The sequence below is a fragment of the Astatotilapia calliptera genome, chromosome 2, assembly GCF_964374335.1.
Source record: "Astatotilapia calliptera chromosome 2, fAstCal68.1, whole genome shotgun sequence".
NCBI classification, from domain to species: Eukaryota; Metazoa; Chordata; class Actinopteri; order Cichliformes; family Cichlidae; genus Astatotilapia; species Astatotilapia calliptera.
This window is the reverse complement of record NC_137423.1, coordinates 11082375-11093980: the sequence shown is the minus strand read 5'-3', so window position 1 is coordinate 11093980 and position 11606 is coordinate 11082375.

Genomic DNA, 11606 nt, shown 5'->3' with positions numbered 1-11606 from the left:
ATCACCAGGAAATGATGCTCCTTACAAAAAAAGTTGTGTTATTTTTGGATCATTAAGTATTTGTTCTGTGATGACAAATAAAAATATATGAATATTGACGCAGCTGCTCACAGGAGATTTAGTCTTAAATGAGACATAGCAAACTGACTATTCATAAATAAAGTTTAAGTGTTAAATCAACCTCATAAACCTGTATTTCCACTTTTAATTAGATTATAAATTCCTGTAAAGTTACTTACATGGCACAGCAGCCTGTGCACTGTTACGGGCACATCTGAACCCTGATATAATGACAGTAGCATGCAGTCAGTCATGAAACAGTAGATCATTCAAGCATTATTTTGAATAAGGTCAGGGCAGGTTAGTTTTGCACATCAGTCATGTAAACTTTTTCCACAGTAACACAGTGTGTGTGTAGCAGAGGTGTGGACTCGAGTCACATGACTTGGACTCGAGTCATTAATTTTATGACTTTAGACTTGACTTGAAAAAATGTTCTAAGACTTGTGACTTGACTTGGACTTTTACACCAATGACCTGGGACTTGAATTGGACTTGAACCGGTTTACTTGAAAAGACTTGATATTTTACCCCAAATATAAAATTTAACATACATATTATATAGAGATTGAAAATGTGATGTAATTCAGGGGTAAAACCGCAAAGGATTCTGGGAACTCGTGGCAAGAGGTACTAGCGCACGCAGGCTTTTAATTGAAATCAGTCACACAGCGATAAAAAGAAACACAAAAATGTCAAGAAGCCGTTGTATTATTAACTGCAATAGCCGGTCACATGACAGCCACGGGAAGCCGACGGGTAAAGAGATCGGTTGTTATCGGATTACGTCGTTGAAGAGAAATTGTTCGAGCCATGTTTCCGAAGTAACAAAGATGCGACGGATGGCCTGGATTGCAGCCATTCAAAGATCAAATATAACGTCCCAGAACACTCCAGCTCACAGGTTAGTCTGCTCCAAGCATTTACACGAAGGTCAGTGTTTTTTAGTAGTTAATACGTCATTTTCATAACATAATTGGTGATATAGGTTACAAGCAAGTCTGGCGCTGAAATTGTCACGCTATGCTCCTTTGTTTATTGTGCATAAATAGTGAATTGTCCTGACACAATATTGTGTTTCGCTTCTGTTATTATGGTACATTGACAAAAACATATACTTTTATTCACAGGATAAAACAGGTTTTTTGTATCACCAATTGCCCAGTACGATTACAGCATACAATATTATTGTCACTGCTACATTTCTGTGATGCTACCAGAAATTATTTCCACTGCTAATTAATTCCCGTTGAGCTCAAAGGTCCTATTAATAAATGGTTAATGAATGTGTATTTATGACGACAATTTGTGAGACTGGTAAACTTATGATACGTACGATGGTCTTTCGTTCTACACGGTGCATTTCAAGGTCCTGTACCCATCCGTCGGTAAACTGTACCTGGGCTTGTTGCAGTGACCTGAAGTTACTAAACTTCATGAGTGTATGCACTCACTCCAAGAACCGTATGATTATAAATATGCATATAAATATGCTACGATGAGATCATGACTTCATCTAACTAGCAAATGTTGTCCAGGCTACGTTGGTGATACAGTTTTTTTTAATATGTATGATATTTTTGTCATGCGATTTTAAAGCCGGTCCTACAACCGCATCCAAGAATAACATGCAGCTTATCTCAGAACTGTCGGTGAAAATTATTCTTGGAGCTAGGTTTAATTGAGCTGCATTTTAAAGAGGTGCAATTTCACAATTTGTGTATATTTTCTAAGTTCACTATTTTGTCATGTGTTGAGAAAAACACAGATTTAAAAATTACATGGTCTAATATTTACATTTAGCATAACTGCAACATTCTTTTTTCGTTTTTTTTTTTAACGACTCGAAAGGACTTGAAATTCAAAGTTTCAGACTTGTGACTTGACTCGGACTTTTACACCAGTGACTTGAGACTCGACTCTGACTTGCCTGACATTACTTGAGACTTGACTTGAGACTTGAGGATAAAGACTTGAGACTTACTTGAGACTTGCAAAACAATGACTTGGTCCCACCTCTGGTGTGTAACGTTCAGAAAACAAACTATTAATTATTAACCTTTTTTTTTAATAAATACTATTTCAAAAGACATCATTTTAAACATGAGGTGACAACATATTTTTAATGACCACTGTGACGTATTTTATTCAAATTTTAATAAATATCAAATATCAGACTGTAGAATGAATACGGTTCATGAAGGTAACGTGTTATTTTACACTCTAAAGTGTAACCACAGAATCTTTTATCAGAAAAAAAATAGCTAAAAAAGAGTTTTTAAATGTATTTATTTATGTTTGTTTTTGTTGTATTGAATGCTCTTTATAGCCAGTGTCTTTATGGGGTATGTTTTCCTCCAACAACCTGCAGACTGATTTGTTTGTGAAGGACACAGGAAGCAGTAACATCACTAAACTACCGGCCTTAAGCATAACACAAACTCCACACAAAGACAAAACTAACACTGATTTGGCCTTACACGGGCTTTAGATAGAGCCAACGCAGGTGAGCTATTGTTAGCTAACATTATGAACAGATACGGTTCATAATCAAACCATACTCTCCATGCCTGCCTGCCACTTTTTAAAAAAAATTCTCAATATGTCCAGTTTTCCTAAAATTTTGCACACTGTGCTACGATATGCCAAGTTTTCAGATTATGGCTTTATGCCTGTCACATTGTGTTATCTCATCTGGCATTTCTTCACAGCACCAGGTTTCTTTTTATCCTTGAATGATTCATGGATGTTAAAAAAATGTTAAAAATTTAATAATTCATTAATAATCTGGCTCTGTGGAGCCAAAACATAACAAACCGAGTGAGGGCTAAAAAACTTGCACAAGTAAATGACCAAGTAAAAATAAAAATAAAAACTTTTTTACCTCTCAGTCTGATGAGGTACTGTTGTCACGCTACCAGCAGGGTGATGTGGACACCTGAGTTTGTGACTGCGATAACTCAAGAACAAAACAATGTAGGATTTTAGATCTGTTACTTGGAGGCTGAGGGGTACCAACGGCCACCGCCAGTATTTTTGTTAACTGTTATCATAATGCATCCATAGAGGGTAAACCATCCTCATTTTTCCTTACGGGACAAACAGGTATTAGTAATAACCGATATCTGCCTCCTTAATAAAAGTTCATATGAAATTATTAAAAAGTTTATTTATCTTTGGAAATAAAGCCGTGATGTGAATGGCAGTGAGTGCAGTCTGGACTGCTGCATTCACATCCAACTCAGATGTTATTTTTCTGTATGATTAAGTGTAATTATCTCAATCATTGTTCTGCACACTCATAGTGCCTTTCAGATGTCATTACACTTAATTACAGCTCTTTCAGTGAATCGTTTAAAGGCCGAGCTCCGGGGCTAGAGGCAGCCAATCATTTTCCCCCGAGCTCCTGTCAGCCAGTCGCAGCAGCCCATCCAGGTGGTGGCGTAGGAAAGGCTCAGTAGGGGAAGGTTGCCTGCGGGCGCTGATTCAGGATCTGCTCTTCCTTCTGCTGGTCTCTGTCCTCTGTGTGGGTAAAACTGATCTGCCAGACCAGCTCTTCCAGTCTATAAACGCAGCTCAATGGCAAAAACCCATCATTAGCCTGTCATGGTGGTTGTAAATCACTCCAATGGGCTCTGTTGTCATAGCACGTTGGGGGGGAGCTTGGAGAAAGTTTGCCAGAATTTCAGTCAAATGAGGTGTTCTGGGTTGTTGATGGTGGCAAATCTACAGAACAACCGTTCGCTATTTCATGTGAAAATCGCATGTACGCACAAGTGTTTTTCCTTGGGAACGCCTTCTTGAAGTATCTGGTGCATTAGGGAAGAACGTTAGCTCATCCATCAACTGGCTGTTTGTAAACGAAGACGTTGAGCTGCCAGTTAGCGAGGTGGAGCAGTCAATAAATGCTGTACATAGCAATGGATGTGAATCACTGGCTTTTATAGATGTTCCGTTCATTTTTATTTATATTCTTTGGAGCAAGTCACGTTGAAAGTTAAATTTACTGTGTTTTTATTTGTATAAGTGCCTTGGGGCGACTGTTGTTATGAGCTGACACCATATGATGAAATCCTTTGTTTCTCTTTGGTCGCTGAATCAGACTGAAAAAAACTTACCAAGTGTCAAACGTATGTCTGCAGCCGTGGAATGATTACTGCTGGCTGATTGAATAGACTTCTACTGATAACAATAGTCAGTTAATCTGGGGTGGCTGTAGCTCAGGTGATAGAGCAGGTCATCCACTGGTCGGAAGGTTGGTGGTTCGATTCCTGGCTTCCCCTAGTCTACGTGCCAAATATCCTTGGGCAAGAATTGCTCTCCGATGCATCCATTGGAGTATGAATGTGTGTGAATGTTAGCTACAAAGCACTTAGAAAAATGTGCTTGTACAAATGGGGGAATGCACAAGTTGTGTAAAGCGCTTTGAGTGCTCAGATGAGTAGAAAAGCGCTATATAAGAACCAGTCCATTTACCATTTAAATGAACACAACGTCTCCCCAGGCAACAACTGAAGACTAAAACAAATTCATACTATTTACTCAGCTAAATGTTTAGGCCTTGACAAATAAATGCTTCCCAGAACTGTATGTAAGTATGATTTAGACAAAAGTTCCCCACGATGCTCCACAGCCATCTAAGACCAATCCAGACCCAAATTCAGAATTAAAGAAGACGTTCAGTCAAAATATATTTTAAAAAGTCCTGAATGAACATCAAGCTAGGTCCAATACCATCAACAATGAAATCTAAGACCAACTTTAAGAGCTAACTCAGTTATCAAGATCATGTCCAAAGCAAAAACTGGTCTAAAACCATTTCAGACCCCAACTCAAAACAGTACCCACACCATTCAAAATCATGTCCAAAACCCAAACCTGGCACTTCATAAAAAAAAAAACAGAAACTGTCGTAAAGAAGTCAAAAACAAGTCATCAGTCCAAACCAGTTTGAAACCTCTCCTGAACTATCCAGTCTAAAACAGCACCCCAAACCTTTTTCAAATTTATTTTGCTAGGTTTATTTTTGTTCAGTGCTTTGTGACTGTGAAAATTGCTTTGTAAATACATTTTAATTACGTACCTCACAAACTGTCTAAAACGTGTCCCAAATCATCAGAAACAAAGTCCAAGAACAAAGTTAATAAAAACTTAAAGCCAGTCTGAAAACAAGTCCAAAGTCTGAAGACAAAATGTTTTTTATGCTTAAATCTACAAAAATGGAAAGCAGTAAATTTAATTTCACTGGTTTCTGAGACATAAAAATTGCATGTATAGAATTACCATTAAGATCCAATTTGGAAATAAATAAATAAGTCTTTAACATCACAAGTTGACCGACCTCATTACACAACTCTGCTTTAGATTTCTGACAGCAGTCTTAAGAAGACCATGATAAGAGCTCCTGCCATTCAGGACTTTAATTATACACTCGTTTTCATTTTACTACCTGAACCTTTCATCACATTCATTATGTATTTGTAGTTAAACAAAGGTTTTAAGAGGAATTTCTTTCATAGTAGCGTCAGCTAGTTTACTTCCCACATGGGAAGTTTGTGGTCACACCAATTCCCACTGTGGAACCTCGCTTCAATGAGGTGTGCATTAAATGTCCGCCCATCGCAGTAGCTGAAAGGACTTACTGTCATGCCTTTGTTCGGTCATGTACGAGCATGTAAATACCGGACCTGATGTAAATACACAGAGGCTAATAAAATTTATACAAAACACTTCATCATCATAAACAGTGGCAGCAGTGTGAGTGTGGCAGCAGATACTTGATCTTGAGCCCGAGGGAGAGCTGCAGCTTTAAAGCAGCGGAGCGGATAACGACAGGCTCTGATGTTAATTGCTTTCATTTACAGCAATTAAGTTGATTTGGTTGATGAGGGGGTTCGATAACGAGAGGCTGGGTTAATTTGTCTTGTTTGGATAAATACTTTGATTAACATTATAGAGCCGCTGAGCCCCACTGATGCAGAGGTGGTGCATGATTGACGTTAATTGCAGCACTCAGCTGATTGGAGAGCAAAAAGCTCAACAAGTGTTGAACAAACTTTACGAAAAACAAAGCAGAGGGTCCAACAGCACAAAGAGGGTAAAACCATCGATTCCTGCAGGATACGGTTCAAATCTGCAGTGTGTTGGAGCCTCTCAATATAGTATTTTATAAATACTTTATATCTGCTCCATGGACTGCTATGTAAACAGATAATAGATATCCACACTGTGAACTTTGCATTAGCATTTTAGCTGTTGGTGTCCATCGCTGACTGTATTTGGACTATATTTGCACAAGAGGATGGAGTCCTAAGTAGCTAATGCTAGCTAACTTGCTTATCAAACTACATCCATAGACTGTGCGATAGCATCACACAGGAACGGATAGCTGCTAATTAGTACTCATTAACATCCAAATTAGAATTTCCCCTCACCAAAAGTGGAGCTGAGGCTTCTTGGACGGTCTGTTAGTACAGTAACCTCACAGCAACCATTGTATTGTTCAGTTGTTCAGATCATGTTAATAAAAATGCTCCAGAAGGCTCCAACAGCACAAACACAACCCAGAGGTCCAGTTTAGGGACTCAACTGAGATGTCGCTATCCACCTGTCAGTCAAAAAAGGCCACGCCCCTAATAAGGTAAATTATTGCAGGTATTTCAAAATGGCTTCTAAAACAGTCTTGCTTCTGCTTGATGGTATGAAACCAAACACGATAAGATGACTCTTTACTGATAAACCACTGAAACTGTGAAGGGCTGTTGTTGTTTCTCTCTGGTATTTCCTGGAAGTTTTTACATCAGGTTAACACATTTGAAAATAAATATGAAAATCCTGCGAGCTCCTCTCATTTAAAAAAAAAAAAAAACGAGCACAGCAGGAGCCTCAAATATCCAAACATATCTTCAGTTTTTTAATCCACCTGCTGTCTCTTCTCTGCGTTTGTAATTGAATCTAAAAACCCTCAATAAGCACCGTGGTTCAGCTGGACTCGTTTGAAACCGCCGGCACACTCTGAGGAGATAACGAGAAGTGATAATTTGTTTCTGCCGGTCGTGCACCTACATGCATCCCACCATCTGTTATTTCATTTCAGCCTCCCGATGTGAATATTGAAACATTTCCATGGCAACAACAGCAACATACAGGCAGGTAGCAGCGCCTGGAGGAGGAGGATGCAGCTTTTCTTGCATCTCCATCATAGTCACACTCTGCTCGTTATTTGTTGTGTTTTCGAAGCAGTTTTGTCGCTGACTTCTTTGGGCTTTTCTCCTGTAATTAGGGCATCTCCTTACTTAGATGTACCTCAGACGTCATATGTAGTTAAACAAGGTCAATTAGTGCTTCCGGTTAAGAAACCTCATTACAAGAAGGTGCTGCTAATTTTCAGATGTACTTCTGCTGCGATATGGTGACATAAAAGTATATTTCTTGATCATACTTGTTTTTTGATTACTGAGTTGAGAATCTAATATGTCTTACAATAGAGTTTTTTGGTAGCCTTCTAAACCTGCACTTAATCTGTAACCTACGTTAGCCCTTCCTGAGTTTATATCTCAGGCAAGATGTGAAAATAAAACTAATTGTTTATTTCAGCTGTAAGCTGGTTTACAGGGACTGACACACTGTTAGAGGATGTCGTTGTTAAAGCACTGTGCAAAAGTCTTGATCCACCCCTCATTTCTTCGTATGTTGCAGGAAAAGTGAAAAAGGGTGTAGCCAATCAGATGCTTTCCAGGTGGTTTTGCATAGTGGATCAAAATATGACGGTACTTTTCTGTGTTCATAGTTTCATCAGTATTAACAATGATCTCCAACAGCAATGGCTGAGCAGCTGCCCAACCCATGACAGAGCCTCCACCGTGGCTGCACACTCTCCTGACTGGGATCATTCACAGTGATGCAGCAGTGCAGATGATGGCTGAAAAATCTTACCCCTGGAAGCATTTACACGTCATGTTTACATTCATCGTGTTTCTGACGTGCAGCGTGTCATCCTGTTTTTTTTTTTTTCACAGCAGCAATGATGTCATAGCTTGAAAAAGGAGCAGGACTCCATCAGCCAAGGATGAGCTTCACCCTGTCACAGGTCTGACAGCTGCTCCTACAAAACCATCCAGTCATTCATGTGACCATCAAAGAGTCAGAAAAAAACCTCACAAACATTTTTAAAGCCCTGATCCACAGGAATCTCGTGCCATTGCATTTTTAAAATAGTGCTGGCTAAAAGAAAAGTGAATGTTTCCAAATGATAGAATATGCAACTGCAATATAAACTCACTACTAGTATTAATAAAACATTTCTCCTCAAAGCAAAATACTGTGTTTTAGGTCAGTTGGGTCCATATATATATATATATATATATATATTCCCATTACAGTTATATAATGGACATGGACGTAATGTGTAGACTCTTACATTTTAATTTGAAGGTATCCACATTCAGATTGGATAAAGGGTTTAAGAGTTTCAACTTCTTAACATGTGCCACCCTCTTTTTAAAGGGAAAGTAAAAGTAGTTGGACAATTCAGTCAAAGGTTATTTCATGGGCATTATCAGTTAAACAGATAAAAGACCTGGAGTTGAGGTGTGGTGCTTGCATTTGGAAGATTTTGCTGTGAACAGGCAACATGTGGTGAAAGGAGCTCTTCATGCAGGTAAAACAAACCGTCCTTAAGCTGTGAAAACAGAAAAACCCCATCTGAAAAATTAGGAGTGGCAAAATCTACAGTTTAGTACATCCTGAGAAAGAAAGATAGAACTGGTGAACTCAGCAATGCAAAAAGACCTGGACGACCATGGAAGACGACAGTGGTGGATGGTCGCAGAATAATTTCCATTTTGATGAGAAACTGCTTCACAACAGCTGACCAAGTGAACTACACTTTCCAGGAGGTAGGTGTATTGATATATCCAAAAAGAGAAGAGAAGAAGATAAAGAGGAGACTGCATGAAAGAATATACAGAGGGTTCACTGCAAGGTACAAGCCACTCATGAGCCTCAAGAATAGAAAGGCTAGATTGGATTTTAAACCATCTAAAAAGAAGCCAGCACAGTTCTGGGAAAAACCTTCTTTGGGCAGATGAAACCAAGATCAACCTCTACCAGAACCCCGTGTTTGCATGGGTTCTGTCCGGGTACTCCAGCTTTCTCCACAGTCCAAAGACATGGGGTTAGGTTAATTGGTAATTCTAAATTGCCCATGCGTGTGAATGTGAACATCTGTAAAACACAGCAGAGGCAGTGAGATGGCTTCAGCTGCCAGTGGGACACCAGTGTTTATTGATGATGTGACACAGAATGAATTCGGCGGTAATCAGAGATATACTGTCTGATATTTTATAATACAGATGAACAATGACCTAAAGCATTCAGCCAAAGCAAGAAAGTGGAATATTCTTGAATGACCAAATCAGTCACCTGATCTTGACCCAACTGAGCATTTCACTTGTTGAAGACTAAACTTCAGACAGAAAGACCCACAAACAAAAAGTACCTGAAAGCTGCTGGCCAAGCATTAAAAAGGAGGAAACCCAGCATCTGGTGATGTCCATGAGGTCAAGACTTCAGGCTGTCATTGCCAGCAGAGGGTGTTAGAAATTAACATTTTATTTTCAGTTATGTAATTTGTCTAATTACTTTTGAGCCCGTGAAGTGAAGAGAATGTGTTAAAAAATGTTTTAGTTCCTCACATTTTATGAAATGTGTTTGTTCAGCCCACTGAATCAAAGCTGCACTTCAACTGCATCTGAGCTGTTTCATTTAAAATTCATTGTTGTGATGTGCAGAACCAAAATCTGAAAAAAAAGTTGTCTCAGCCCAAGTATTTGTCAGCCTAACTGTATATAATAATCACATGTTTAAATAAATATTTATTTTAAAATAAAAAGAATAATTATTTACAGTACATTAAAGTAGTAAAAGACCAAATAATCCATGTAATAGCACACGTGTAGCAGCAATTACAATAACTAAAATCTATACTACCAAAAAAAAAACAATATTTTGACTATATAAAAATGTGTATAGATATAAATAAATCTATATAAGAACTGTAATGTATACTATTACTGCAGTACACCAAACCTGTCTCTTCATAACTCCTCCCACTCAATCAGTAGTTGAGTGACCACACCTGGCATACAGGTACATCTTAGCCCCTGGAGGTTCTCGTCTATATCACACATTATGATGTCATCTTATGCAACCACCTAAATATTGAATACAGTGACAACCTGACCTGTGCAGGGGACCCAGACTTCTATACAGTCACTCCCATTTTTCATCTTTATTTTAATATAAAATCCATTTTTCCTTCTCAGTTCGGTGACACTCATGTGACCAACAGACCAAACAGAGCTGTAGCAGCTTTTAAGGTCCCATTTTTCAGATTGTTAAAATCTATTTAAATGTTAATAAATATTTGAGCAAACTGTCAACACATGAAGAAAACATTTTAAATTTCGTTCATTTTTATTTATATTTTTTTTCCAAATCTGAACACAGGCAGTACAAAGCTTCTGTCATTTTTTTTCCTTCCCCTTTTCAGAGGAAATGAGTTGTACAGTTAGTGCATTCGATCCTAAACTGATGAAAAAATAGATCTAAGAAGAAGAAGTGCTGCTACATAAGGAGATGATGAGGTAAATCTGTCCAGGAAGAAGAAACCAACAGATGAACTGATGCAGTGAGAGAAACGAACAAACAAACAGTCCACACGTTATTAATATTATTATCATTATGTACACGTCAGATGCATAGAATACTTTCAAATCCTTTTTTTCTTCTTTTTTCCCCCTTTTTTACATAAATACCTACATTTTTCCCCACAAAGACAAAAACTACCATTAGAATGAAAAGCAAAACAAACTGCTCCGGGATCAGCTGCTTCCTGCGCCGCCGCTCTGGAAAGCTGCCAAAATGTTCCTGCAGAAATTTGAATCAAACTTTATTTTTCTCATTGTCACCACATCTCTTTAAAATGAGCCTGACATATTTCAAACACGCACCACCAAACATGTTTATGACCTCGTTTGAGTCCTGCTGCCACAAAAACTCACAAAATGTAGATTAATCCTGAACAAGTGCTTCGCTTTTCTTCTGCTTTAGGTGGATAACTACTTCCTGTTTTTGTTTTTTAAATAAAACTAATTTCCAAGTTTCATTGCTTTGTTTTTGTTTTTTTGTTTTTGTTTAGGTAATAACTTGACTTATAACAGAGAAGACTTTAGATCTTAGTCAACATAATGAAATGGATTAATCCACTGCTGAAAATAGTCATTTTGACAATTTCACTATTTCTTGTCTTTTTTTAAATTAAAAAAGAAGACAAGAAATAAATATGTCTTCACACTGTTATTATCTTAGATTCTTCTATACCTAAAATTTTATGTTTTCAATTGACTTTTCCCAACATGAAGACCTAAAAGTGCAGGGATAAAACCTTGTTAAGTTTTGTTCACAGATTTCACACCAGTTAAGTTCATGAATAAATATTTTTTGTGTAACTAAACACCCAAAAATAAGAGTCTGAGTCATTTTTA